At 38.2% G+C, this 13,892-nt stretch overlaps 1 long non-coding RNA gene across 1 annotated transcript in view; it reads left to right on the top strand.

The window, feature by feature from the left end:
• Nucleotides 1–13,529: 13,529 nt before the first annotated feature.
• The window catches only part of LOC145514874 (uncharacterized), a 142,615-nt gene continuing 142,252 nt past the window's right edge, over nucleotides 13,530–13,892 (top strand). Inside the window, exon 1 of the long non-coding RNA XR_014060521.1 lies at nucleotides 13,530–13,643. This is a non-coding gene — a long non-coding RNA (uncharacterized LOC145514874). The remainder of the gene's footprint in view (nucleotides 13,644–13,892) is intronic.

Below are 13,892 nucleotides of genomic sequence, written 5' to 3' on the forward strand. Positions count from 1 at the left end.
TGGAAGGTTGCCTATCTCCACTTCATTTATATGTTTTTCTGGGGTTTTATCTTGTCCCTTCATCTGGAAGGGACATTTCTGCTTTTTCATGCTGATTAACTTTCTGTAATGTGATTTTGTTTTAGTCGCTGTGGGGCTGTGGGATTGTAGTTCTTCTTGCCTCTTCTGTCTGCCCTCTGATGGGGTAGGCTAAGAGGCTTGTGTAAGCTTCCTGATGGGAGGGACTGGTGATGGGAAAAACTGGGTCTTGCTCTGGTGGGCAGGGCCTTGCTCAGTAAAACTTTAATCCAATTATCTGCTGATGGGTAGCATTGCACTCCCTCCCTGGTAGTTTTTTGGCCTGAGGCAACCCAGCCCTTGGGTCTACATGCTCTATGGTGGGGTTAATCAGTATCAGTATCAGTTCAGTCTTTGCAACCCCATGGAGAGCAGCACACAGGCTTCCCTGTCCATCACCAACTGCTGGAGTTGTTCAAACTCATATCCAATTAGTCGGTATGCCATCCAACCATCTCATCCTCTGTCGTCCCCTTCTCCTCCTACTTTCAATCTTTCCCAGCATCAGGGTCTTTTCACATGAGTCAGTTCTTTGCATCAGGTGACCAAAGTTTTGGAATTTCAGCTTCAGCATCAGTCCTTCCAATGAATATTCAGGACTGGTTTCCTTTAGGATTGACTGTTTTGATCTCCTTGCAGTCCACGGGACTCTCAAGAGTCTTCTCCAACACCACAGTTCAAAAGAATCAATACTTCGACTCTCAGCTTTCTTTATGGTCCAATTCTCACATCCATACGTGACTACTGGAAAAAACATAGCTTTGTCTAGACGGACATTTGCAGGCAAAGTAATGTCTCTGCTTTTTAATATGCTGTCTGCTGCTGCTGCTAAGTCGCTTCTGTCGTATCCCACTCTGTGTGACCCCATAGACAGCAGTCCACCAGGCTCCTCCATCCCTGGGATTCTACAGGCAAGAATACTGGCATGGGTTGCCATTTCCTTCTCCAATGCACGCATGCATGCTAATTCACTTCAGTCAGGTCCAACTCCATGCAACCCCATGGACAGCAGCCCACCAGGCTCCTCTGTCCACAGGATTCTCTAGGCAAGAATATTGGAGTGGGTTGCCATTTCCTTCTCCAATATGCTGTCTAGGTTTGTCATAACTTTCCTTCCAAGGAGAAAGCAAGTGTCTTTTAATTTCATGGCTGCAATCACCATCTGAAGTGATTTTGGAGCCCCCCAAAATAGTCTCTCACTGTTTCTGTTGTTTCCCCATCTGTTTGCCATGAAGTGATAGGACTGGATGCCATGATCTTAGTTTTCTGAATGTTGAGCTTTAAGCCAACTTTTTCACTCTCCTCTTTCACTTTCATCAAGAGGCTCTTTAGTTCTTCTTCACTTTCTGCCATAAGGGTGGTGTCATCTGCATATCTGAGGTTACTGATATTTCTCCCAGCAATCTTGATTTCAGCTTGTGCTTCATCCAGCCCAGCATTTCACATGATATACTCTGCATATAATTTATTTAAGCAGGGTGACAATATATAGCCTTGCCGTACTCCTTTCCCTATTTGGAACCAGTCTGTTGTTCCATGTCCAGTTCTAACTGTTGCTTCTTGACCTGCATACAGGTAGGGTGGTAGGGTTAATGGTGATCTCCAAGAGTATTTAGGCCAAAAGGGACCTTCCCAGACAGCTGCTGCCAGTCGTCCCATTCCTGTGATGAGCCCCTGCTGACCCACACCTCCACAGGAAACCCTCCAACACTAGCAGGTGGTTTTGGTTCAGTTTCCTGTGGAGTCACTGTTCCTTCTGAGTCTTGGTGCACGCAAGGTTTTGCTTGTGCCCTCCCAGCCTGGAGTGTCTGTTTCCCCTATTCCTGTGGAAGTCTTGTGATCAAATCCCACTGTGCTTCAAGATCAGATTCCCTGGGGATTCCCAATCCTTTTGTTGGGTCCCCAGGCTGGGAAGCCTGACATGGGGTTCCAGACCTTCAAAACAGTGAGATAATTTTTTTGGTATTATTGTTCCCCAGTTTGTGGATCACCCACCTGGCGGGTATGGGATTTGATTTTACCGTGATTGTGCCCCTCCTACAGTCTCACTGCAGCTTCTTCTTTGTCTTTGGACATGGGGTATCTTTTTTTGGTAGGTTCCAGCATCCTCCTGTCAATGGCTGTTCAACAGCTAGTTGTGATTTTGGGGCTCTCACAGGAGGAGGTGAGTGCATGTCCTTCTACTCCACCATCTTGAACCAGAAACACTTGTTTTTAATATGCTAAGTTTGTCATGGGGCTTCCCAGGTGGCGCTAGCAATCAAGAAAGGAAAGATAGTGCTAAGTCATGTCTGACTCTTGCAATCCCATGAACTGTAGCCTGCCAGGCTTCTCTGTCCATGGGAGTCTCCAGGCAAGAATACTGGAGTGGGTTGCCATTTCCTTCTCCAAGAAAGAAAAGAACCCGCCTGGCAAAGTAGGAGACTTAAGAGATGCTGGTTTGATCCCCAGGTTGGGAAGATCCCCTGGAAGCAGGCTTGGAAATCCACTCAAGTGTTCTTGCCTAGGAAAGCCCACGGACAATGGAGCCTGGTAGGCTACAGTCCATAGGGTCGCACAGAGTTGGACACATTTGAAGAGACAGCATGCAGTGTACGCTAGGTTTGTCATAACTTTCCTTCCAAGAAGCAAGTGTAGAAAATGAGTGCAATGACACTGAGTTGTTAACAGAATTAAATGAGATCACGTAGGTGAAAGCCTCAGCTAATAGCCGCCTATGTGAGAAGATACATTTTATTTACTACAAAGGAAAGGTGAATGATAGCTTTAGGATATATGTGGTCATTCCTTTGCGATAAAACTATTATAAAACAGTTGTAAATTGTATGCATTCCATTAGAAGGCAAAAGTGGCTGTAAGAGGCTAGTTTCTTAACCAAAGGTTTCTTAATCAGAGGATAGTTTCTAAATTTGAAGAACAGCATTTCTCTCATAATATATTCATCTTACTCCCTAAATCAAGAGAATATAGGTATATGATGACAATTTAAAAGGTAGAATTTATGTGTTTCTTTAGTACAGAAATCATCATACCCTCAGAGCATCAGGAGAATCTATCATCTATGCATTTTTTTATAGACTCATTTGGGAAATGTCATGGTTTATCAGAGCCACATAAATCAGAGGTTGCTGGATTTAATTCAATCTTTAAATGTCACCTGGAGATGAGGGAGTAATATCCAGTCAATTTTTTGTGTGTAAGATTAAATAAAAGCAATAAAAGCAGGTAGAGAAATCACTGAAAATTTGAAAAAAAAAAAAGTTACTTGAGCTAGTAATAGATATCACTGGGTAGAAGAACTTGCAAATTTTCTTAAAATGTAGATTCAAACACAGCAGGCTTCACTTTCTTTTTATAAGCCTTAAAGCTGTAACACTTTTGAACTGTTGCTCTTCTTCATACATGTTTTCAGAATTCTCTTCATTTATCTGCCATGTCTCTCCTGCCACATATTCAAATCTTGCTAAATCAGCCAGGGTAGAATAAATTATGCTGCAGTCATCAGTGCTTTCCAAGTCTTAGTGACAACAAAGGACTTTTTTCTTTCCTGGTAGGACAGGCCTACCCATTATTCTTTTCCAGTGAGCAGGGAACCCTCTTGGTGGCAGGTTGGGTTTGGGGTCAGCATATCACCTAAATGTGGCAAGTCTAGTCCTGAAAAAATGAAAATGTTGGCAAGTGAGTTAGCAAACATGGATCGCTAGTGAGGAGGGAAAAATGACTATCTGTGGCCTTGGGAAATTTTCTCTACTTGGGCTGATGGTGTTGGCTGTGGCTGAGAGGAGCTAGAGGGGGAAAGGAGAGACTTCAGTGGACATCACTCTGGAATGTGATGGCTGATACAGCAGTCTGTTGGAATATCTGTCCCAAACACAAAGGGGAAGGAGCTAAGGAAAATACACACTCACTTCCACTTCAGTTTGTGGCAAAGCAAATCATACATACATTTTGAATTCAAATGTGCAGGAACATATAATTCTCCCTCAACATGGGAAACTGAGAACGATTGTAATTCTTTTGAACAATATCTGGATTATTCAAAAAGATGCATGCATTCTAATAGCGGCACTATTTACAATAGCTAAAATATAGAAGCAACCTAAGTGTCCACTGACAGGAATGGATAAAGAAGATGTGGTACATATACATAATGAAGTATAACTTAGCCATAAAAAAGAATGAAGTAATGCCAGTTGCAGCAACATGTTGGACCTAGAGATTATCAAACTAAGTGAAGTAAGCCAGGCAGAGAAGGACAAATATCATATGATATTGCTTATATACGGAATCTAAAAAAATGATACAAATGAACTTATTTACAGAACAAATAGACTTACAGATATAGAAAACAAACTTATGGTTACCAAAGGAAAAAGGGGGCAGGGATAAATTAGGAGTTTGGGATTAAAATATATACTACTATATACAAAATAGGTAACCAATAAGGATCTACTTATAGCACAGGGAACTATACTCAATATCTTATAATAACCTACAATGGAAAAGTCTCTAACATATATGTATTAATCTGAGTCACTTTGCTCTACACATGAAACTAATACAGCATTGTAAATCAACTGTATTTCAGCAACAACAAAGGGCAGGGGTATATAATTCTCCCTTAATGTAGAAAATTGAGAACAATTGTAATTGTGGACAATATCTGGATCTATCCTTCAGGTATTTTCTCAAAGGTTATTATATTCATGAAGTAGTTTCTAGGCCTCAGTGGAAGCTTCCCCTCTCTTCTGTAGATACCTGTGACATTTTCTCCCTTCTTTCATGCCACATGTCATTTTCATCTTTAATTATGCTTATCTGTGAATGCTTTCTGTTTTGCCTCTGATAGGTGGTGGGTGAATTTTTTTGGGTATAGATCATACCTTACTCGTTAACGTATATCTAGTAATAGACATTGTACTTAGAGCAGTGCTCAATTTTATGCTCAATTAATGAGTCTGAGTAAGAAAATACTATTTAGCATTTCTACAAATGTATCGGAAAAAGCTTGATAGATAAGTCACTGCCAGGTATTCTGATTTTGGTTAGAGGGCAGTTTTTAACAAATATGCAACATAATCTCCCCCCGCAGTTCATTTTCTCTTCCCAGCTTTATGATGCTATAACTGAGAAACAAAATGGTAATATGTAGATGTACAACATGATTATTTGAGAAACATAAACACTGTGAAATGATTCCTGCCATCCAGTTAATTAGCATATGTATTACTTCACATAACTATTCTTGTGTGTGTGAAAATGCTTAAGATCTATCCTCTTAGCAAATTATAGTTATATAATATAGTATTGTCAACTGAAGTCACCATGCTATACATTCCTATGAAAAATTCTGTTGGCATTTTGATAAGAATCGCATTGACTTTGTAGATCTTTGGGTAGTATGGACATTTTAAAATATTTATTCTTCTAACTCATGAATACAGAAGTTATTTCCATTTATTTATGTGTTCTTCAATTTCTTTCATCCTTCTCTTACAGTTTTCAGGGTATAGATTTTTTTACTGCCTCAGTTAAACTTATTCCTATAATATTTTATTGTTTTTGTTGCTATTATAAATGGAGTTGTTTCTATAATTTATCTTTCAGATAGTTGTTGGTATATAAAAATAAAACTGACTTTTGAATTTTTTATCTTGGAACTTATTAGTTATTTGGTGGAGTCTTCAGCATTTTTTATATAAGATCCATCTGCAAAGAGAAACAGTTTTACTCTTTCCATTCCAGTTTGGGTGGTATTTATTTCTTTTTCTTGCTTGATTTCTCTGGCTAGAACTTCTGGTACTATGCTGAATAGAGATGATGAGAGTGAGTATCCTTGTCTTGTTCCTAATCTTCAAAGAAAGGCTTTCAGCTTTTCAACATTGCATATGATGTTAGCTGTGGATTTGTCATATACCGCCTTTACTACATTGAGGTACATTTCATCTCTACCTAATTTGTTGAGAGTTTTTACTATGGAAGGACTGAATTTTGTTGTATGCTTTTTCTACATATATAGAGATGATTATATGATCTTCATCCTTCATTTTGTTAATGCTATGTATCACATTGCTTGATATGTGTATGTTGAATTATCTGATATCCTAGGAAAAAATCCCATTTAATATAGGGTATAGTCCTTTTAATGAGATTTGAATTTGGTTTGCTAATATTTTGTTGAAAATTTTTGCTTGAGTGTTCATCAGTGATATTGGCCAGTAATTTTCTTTTCTTGTAGTGTCCTTGTCTGGCTTTGTAATACTGTCTTTGTAAAGTAAATTTGCAAGTATTCTCTGCCTTCCAATTTTTTGGAAGAGTTTGAGAAAGACGGGGTTTGTTCTTTAAATATTTAGTAGAATTCACCAGTGAAGCCATCTTGGCTTTTCTATGTTGAAAGCCTTTGACTACTGTTTAAATCTCTTTATTCATGGTTGGTCTGTTCAGATTTTCTATTTCTTCATGATTTAGTCTTGGTACATGGTATGTTTCTAGGAACTTAGCCATTTTTTCTAGGTTGTCTAATTTGTTGGCCTTCTATTGTTCATATTAATTTCTTATGATTCTTAGTATTTCTTTGTTATTGCTTTTAATGACTTTTGTGTCTGATTTTGAGTACTCTATCTTGCTAGTCTTGCTAAAGTTTTGTCAATATCATTAGCTTTCAGTTTCGTTGATCTTTTCTATTGTTATTTCTAGTCTCTATTTCATTTATTTCTGCTCTGATATTTATTTCTTTCCTTCTTTCTAGCTTCAAGCTTAGTTTGTTTTTCTTTTTCTTGTTGCTAAGTGCTACTGCTAAGTCACTTCAGTTGTGTCCGACTCTGTGCGACCCCCTAGACGGCAGCCCACCGGGCTCCGCAGTCCCTGGGATTCTCCAGGCAAGAATACTGGAGTGGGTTGCCATTTCCTTCTCCAGTGCATGAAAGGGAAAAGTGAAAGTGAAGTCACTCAGTCGTGTCCAACTGTTAGCGACCCCATGGACTGTAGCCTACCAGGCTCCTCCATCCATGGGATTCTCCAGGCAAGAGTACTGGAGTGGGGTGCCATTGCCTTCTCCTTTTTCTTGTTACCTGAGGTTTAAAGTTAAATTAGCTATTTGAGACCTTTCCTTTTTCGTAACATAGGTGTTACCACTATAAACTTCCTTCTAGGAATGCTTTTACTGCATTCTATAAAATTTCAGTATGTTGTGTTTCCATTTTCATTTGTTTCAAGGAACTTTTTGGTTTCCATTTGGAATTCTTTTTTTAACCCATTGATCAGAATTACCCCATATTGTTGCCTTTGTGTGTTAAATGGAAACTTAACAGGAGTGGGTGGAAAAATAGCAAATGAATCAGTGGGGAGAGGAGATGTGCTATATTTTATCGTGTTTTCTTTGGCTTTAGGTGTGCAAAATATGTAGGGTCTGTACTTACAGCCAGTTAAGTATTTTCATGATCACAAATAGCAAAAAATATTCTATTAACTCAGGCATGAGCAAGCAAAGTTCTCCTTTACTTCCAGAATTCCTGCTACTTTAAGTGCTATCAATTTTTTTAATAGACAATTTTTTAGAGTAGTTTTAGGTTCACAGCAATATTGAGTAGAAAGTATTGAGAGTTCCCATATATTCTCTTTCCCAGTCTTACTGATTTTTACTCTCAGGCTTTTTCATACCTTTTTAATGAACAGTTGATCCCTTGGCAGCAGGCTGGGTCTGAGATTGGATGACCTTTTTACCCAGCTGGCCAAGCCTTGACAGGAAAGCACAAGAAAGGTTTTGTTAGCAAACATTGCTTGCTTACGAAGCAATAAAAAGAATAGGCAATATAGCTAGAGAGAGATAGGGGAAATTAGTAAGAAGAGCCTTGGGGAATTGCTCTCTGACCTTGGCAGTGGGTTTAAGGAGGTGGGGATGTTAAGGGATGAGTGACGTGGAGAGAAGGCTTAATCAACTTCAAAAAGACTAGAGATTTTTAAGCACACAATCTCATAACCTTTTTTTCTCCATATGTCATATTTGTCTTCATCCTAATCCTTTCTTTATACCTAGCTTTCTTGCCTTTTTTTGTTTTTCCTCTTGGAAGCCAAAATCCCTCCTCATTAAATGGACACAAAGGTGCATTTGTAACTTTGAGGCTCTGGTGCTCTTCAGCAGCCTGTCTTTGGGCTCAAGCTCCATTAGCAAAGGCTAATACTGTCTCAAATGCCAAGTTCTCCAGTCCAGGGACTGGAGTTGGTATTTAAATAATATTGTGCACATTTCTTTCGAGTTAAGTGTGAAGGCTCAGAATAGTTCTTTGAAAGTTGACTCCAATTGCATCATTAAAAGATATCTTAACTATATTCTTTCTAAGTCTTACCATTCTATCATTAGTACTTCCAGGAATTATATGTCTATATTTTGAAACAGTACTTCCAGTTTTCAAAGTGCAAATAATTATTCTGTTTTCACTTATCTACCAGCTCATTAGCAGTCAGTATCCAGTGTGCTTAACACAGAGAGAAGTATTTCATACAGGTTGAGAGCATTTGAAATAATGAAAATTACTGATTTGGAAACATATATGTATACAATATTAAATTTGGGAATAGTAAACAATAGTCAGAAGGCGCAGTCAAAATAAGTTTCTTTGAATACAGTTGTTCAAAATGTTGTTTTAAGGGTTAAGAAACATCAAAAGACCATTCTGGATGAGCATGTGTGAAATTATTGATCAGCTGTCATATGTGCCTAGTTACATGCCAGTTGATAATGACTCTTAACATTGTTAAAGATTGTTTTAAGTAGATTGATTTCCATGGTTGTTTTCTCTCTCCTTTTGGTTTCACTTTAGGCTTCAGAACGTAGTTAAGAAATTGTCACTACACAGACTGTAGAGCTTTGAAGTATAACAATGGGCTCTTCCTTTTCGCCTTGTCTTCTCCAGTAAGTAGTTGCATCTAAGACAGGAATAGATACAGATCTATCTTGGTTACTTGCAAGGAAATATTTCTTGTTATTTTCTCAGTTTTATAAAATTTAACAGCTGGGATAATCACAGATCTGATTAAATACCTTGCAATTTTTCAATTTGTGAGGATTCATAGACTATGAAATTCCAAGTCCAAGTGGAGAATGATATATCAGGACCATGGTAGCCCTGAAGTGTTTAAATCATGCATTTGAGTGTATATGAACTTTGGGAAAGCAGGCAAACCAGGTGAGTGAAGATGAGGAAACTGATTGCTCTAGAAAAGGACAAGGGAAAATGCTGCTGAGTGAGCCTTTGTGTAAGGCACTGTACTGTGTGCTTCACCGCTAATATCATATTTGCTCCTCCTACAACCTTTTGATGTTAGTAACCATCATTGCTAAGAGAAGAGAAAGCTGAGGGAGGTTGGGTAAGATTAGGAAATGTGGCATGTATTCAAACAGATCCAAGATTCAAAAGTTTTTCTGCCAGGACTCCAGAACTTACTCTCTTTTACTCCGTTTTGCTCTCTGTGGGGAAGATCTGAGATGAAGCAGAAGAATGCTGAGGCAGCACTTTAGAGTTTGAGAGTTTGGGCAAAGTGATTCCTGCATAGGCATAAAAATCCTTGGACTTTGATTTTAGTAACTCCTGAATTAGTCTTCTAGACTGGGCTATGTCTTAACCTATGAATCACAGTCAGTTAACCTACTTTTTACCCAGCATTTCACTAGGATCTTCAGAAGACATAGTGCTCTCTAGAAATCTCTAGAGGATTTTATTCTGAATCTGAGAATTAAAATGGAACAAAAGGAAATGGTGTATTCACTGGCTGAATTGCGTGACAAGCACTTTAGTTCCTGTCTTGTGGGCTATGGGCGTGTGATGCAGAAAAGGGCATGTTCTATGTGCCTGGAGGGTGGTTTATTTTTTATGGAATGCTGAACGTGCTACTGCTCCCATGCAGAGTGAGATTGTGTTAATTTTGATGTTAAGTGGGGCTGTAGGGAAACATTAATTAGTATAGACAGGAATGCATTTTATAGACAGGAAGGGCAGTTCCTTCCTGCCACTCTTAGGCAGTTCCTAAGATTTGAAAGGCAAGAGGATAAATATAGTAAGCTTGGAGTCATGGGGGAATAGCTTCATAGAAGAAACGCTATTTGTCTTAGGTATGGAAGCTTAAGTAGCATTCAACAATGAGAGAGGTGAAAAGACATATCAGAGGCATAACTTGAATTGCACTCATTTCACTCATAATATTTTCTATCTTACCCAATTTCCAAAAGAATTGAAGCTGATTTTAAAAATCTACTAGTACAGCTTAAAATAAGGTTAAGCAGTTAAAGAACAGTGAGGAATTGCATTTACATTTAGCTCTGAGTTTCCTGGCAATGAATGAAACATGAGAGTTCATTAATAACACTAATTTGTACCTGAGTTTATGGTTCACACTAAGTTTTCATCACATTTGCACAAACTTCATTTTTTAGTGTGGATAAATGAAAGTATACTAATAGTTTAGATGAGGCATGCCATCATCTTTTAAATTCTAAGTTGTCATGTGAAAGATGTTGGGCAGAGGAACAGATAATGTAATATTAGGTAATAATATTAGGAAGGAATAAAACTCACCTTATTACTCTGTTTTCTGCTGCCGTGTGACCTCCTCTCCATTCAGACAGTGGTGGGGAGGGAAAGAAAATTTTTAGCAGAGTTTACGGTTCACACCAAGTTTTCATCACATTTGCACAAACTACACTTTTTAGTGTGGGTCTACATGACTTGGGGGAGGCTCACAAATGTAGGTTAGCTGTGAGTCCAGTGGGAAAGGAGAAGCCTTTGTGCATTTGACAGAAATTAAGCCATAGTTAGCATAAGAGAAAATTTTCTGATTTGTTACATACATTTTGTGCTGATATTTGAAGCAAGGTCTAGATAATTTTAATGTCAGTTAATTTTATGAAAATTAAGAAACTTGGTTTGTTTTCCTTCCCCACAGAGAGCCATTCCACTTCTCTCTGATGGTGATATTGGGACAGTGGCATGGAAAGAGAGGATGGATGCCTTCATTAAGAACCGACTTTTTTGTGTAATATACTGTCGAACTAGGCTGTAGTTCAAGGGTTCAGTTGGGAAAATATTGCTAAAATGATAGTTTTGAATAGAAAGATTTGGAATGTCATATGCCAGGAACTCTCGTATTAGAATAATACCTATTAAATGAGTAAAGACCTCTTGGTTAATTGACCCCCAGAAGAGGGCCACAGAGGATGATACGGTTGGATGGCATCATCGACATGATGGACACGAGTCTGAGTGAAGGACAGGGAAGCCTGCTGTACTGTTGTCCATGGGGTCGCAAAACGCTGGACGTGACCCACTCAGTCCATCCATCCGTCCAGTTACCAGTTATAAGTCTAAGCATCATTAACTGAATGTCCTCACCGGCAAACACTAGATCCTTTTAAAACTATTGATATCAAAAATAAGAAAATATATTGATTTTCTAATATAATTTCTTTGTTACCAGAAAGCAAACTGTATAATACTGACTTTGAAATTCCTTGCTTTATGGTCTGCTAAATGATCTATATTTATAAATGTTCTATGTGAATTATTACTTGTGCCAATAAATCAAAATGCTAAGTGTGTTGCTTAGGTGTTTTATTTATTCTTTAAATATTTGCCTGATTGATCTATCAGTTATGGAGAGATGTTGAATCTCATGCATTGAAGGTAGATTTATCCATCTCATCTCTAGTTATTAAGAAAGCTTCAGTTTCATCAAACTTTTTTTTTTTTTGACTCTAGGTTCCTGACCACTTTTTTCATAGCATACACTTTAGAAAACTACTGATAATTGCAAATCCTTTCTTTATCCCTTTGAGATGTAAATCTCTTAAAAATCTTCTTGCCAATTTAAAAAACCAGGATGTCTTTCTCAAGTACCATCCTTTTGAAATGTCATCATCAAGGACGCTGGTCCCCATGAAAAGGGAACTCTAACTCCTGGGTATGCCTTACTGCAAGTTGTGAAACTGCTTCCTGTCCTAAAGGTACCAGAAAGTTTAGTTTTCCTCTGGGTAAACCCAATTAGCAAATCCAGACTGCCTACAATCCTCCCACCCCAGTTCCTAAAAACTTGCCCACCTTATGTTTCAACGGAGTTGAATTTGGGCTGCGTTCTGGTCTGTGTCCCTCAATGTAATACTTCTGAACATAGTCATCCTTATTTATTTAACTTCACAGTTTTTATTCTTGTGAAATTTGCAGTCAAATTGTATTTCCTTGTACATTATCTGATGTTCCTAACACCTTCTGAGAGCTTTTCAGGATGACTTTATTGTTTGAATCAGACATTTTTCTACTGTGAAGATGTTACAGATTTGGATTTTGTATCCGTGTGATGGTAGGCCCATGTTAACAAAGTCGGGGGGGGAGGCTATTTTTATTGGTGTTACTTTTGATACAGCATTAGCAGAGATGAGCAGGTTTCCATTACTGCAGGCAGGTAAGTTTTTTCCTACCACTCCTTGACTATATTGTCCTTTCTGGGTCTTGACTTTAGGTCTCAGATTCAGCTTCCCCTCACATATGCATATACTTTGGCAAACCCATCTACTATTCTTTTAAGTCCTAAGTCCCAGGTCCCTAGAGTTCTGATTTCTAACAACATTGTTCCAAGATGGTCCTAGTTTCTGAGATCATGTATCATTCTTATTTCAAGTCTCTGCTTTTCTGTCTTTGTTATTTTTGTGTTTTGGAAAAATTCCTTTTTATTTTTAGGGACTCAGCAATGCATTTAAAGTATATTTGATATAATTTATATATTATCTAGGTGCTGAGCACAAATACTAAAGTACAGAAACTGGGCATGATGAATGAAAAGTTTGAATTTAATTCAATAGATAATAGGAATAGTGTAATCATGTGAATGATTTTCTATTCAGAATGCCTTCTTGATAGCTTACCATGAACGGTGTCAGATTCATGATCTCTGAAGAAGATTTAACTTTGGGACCAGTACCAGGCTTGATCACTCAAGAGCTTTTGTGTAGCAGAGTTTTATTAAAGTAAGAAAAGGGACAGAGAAAACTTCTGACATAGACATCAGAAAGGGGAAGGAGAATGCCCCTCTGCTAGTCTTAAGCCGGATGTTTTATGTCTATTAGAAAACTATTAATCAGGTAAGAGAGACACGTCAAGGCTGACAGAGTTTCACCAGGCCCCTCTCCCAAAATATGCATTTTTGAGATAGGATGGCATGAGGTGTGTCATCCCCCAGTCATAAAACAATTGATATGAATACTGGTTTGTTGAGCTATTATCAGCTCAAAGTTTGAGAAAAGAAAAAAAAAGTTAGTCTTAGGTGGAACCATTTTGAAGAAAGGCAAATTCCAAAGCAAATATATAATTTCATTAACATAGCTTAAGAAAAACATTTCCATAAGAAAAACGCATTGGTTAGCTCAAGGTTTGAGAAAAGTTAAGTTCTGGTGGAACCAGGTGTTGTCATGGCAACACAGAATTTTAAGAGACACTTGCAGCCTCTTTCCTCCATTTGGAGACCCCTGGCCTTCCTGCCTGTTACCCTCTCAATATTTTTGACAAGACTGTGGCCTGGATAGAGGTTTATGACAATTGGAGGTAATGCAAGCTGTAGTTATAAAACTTGCCTGTGACTAGAAAGGAAACCATACAGGATGAAGGTGGCGTGAGGTACTTGTTTTCCAAAGGACAGGAAAATGTATTGGTGGTATCCTTCCAGGGTTAGTAGGAACAGTTTGTTCCATTGCTATTTGATATTTAGCACACAGGTATAAGCTTTATATTTACTTTTCATTATATTAGCATTAGACTCCAACTCAAAACTGTTCCTATTGTTTTTATGGTTTA

The sequence above is a fragment of the Giraffa tippelskirchi genome, chromosome 7, assembly GCF_054371585.1.
Source record: "Giraffa tippelskirchi isolate mGirTip1 chromosome 7, T2T-mGirTip1v1.2.pri, whole genome shotgun sequence".
NCBI classification, from domain to species: domain Eukaryota; kingdom Metazoa; phylum Chordata; class Mammalia; order Artiodactyla; family Giraffidae; genus Giraffa; species Giraffa tippelskirchi.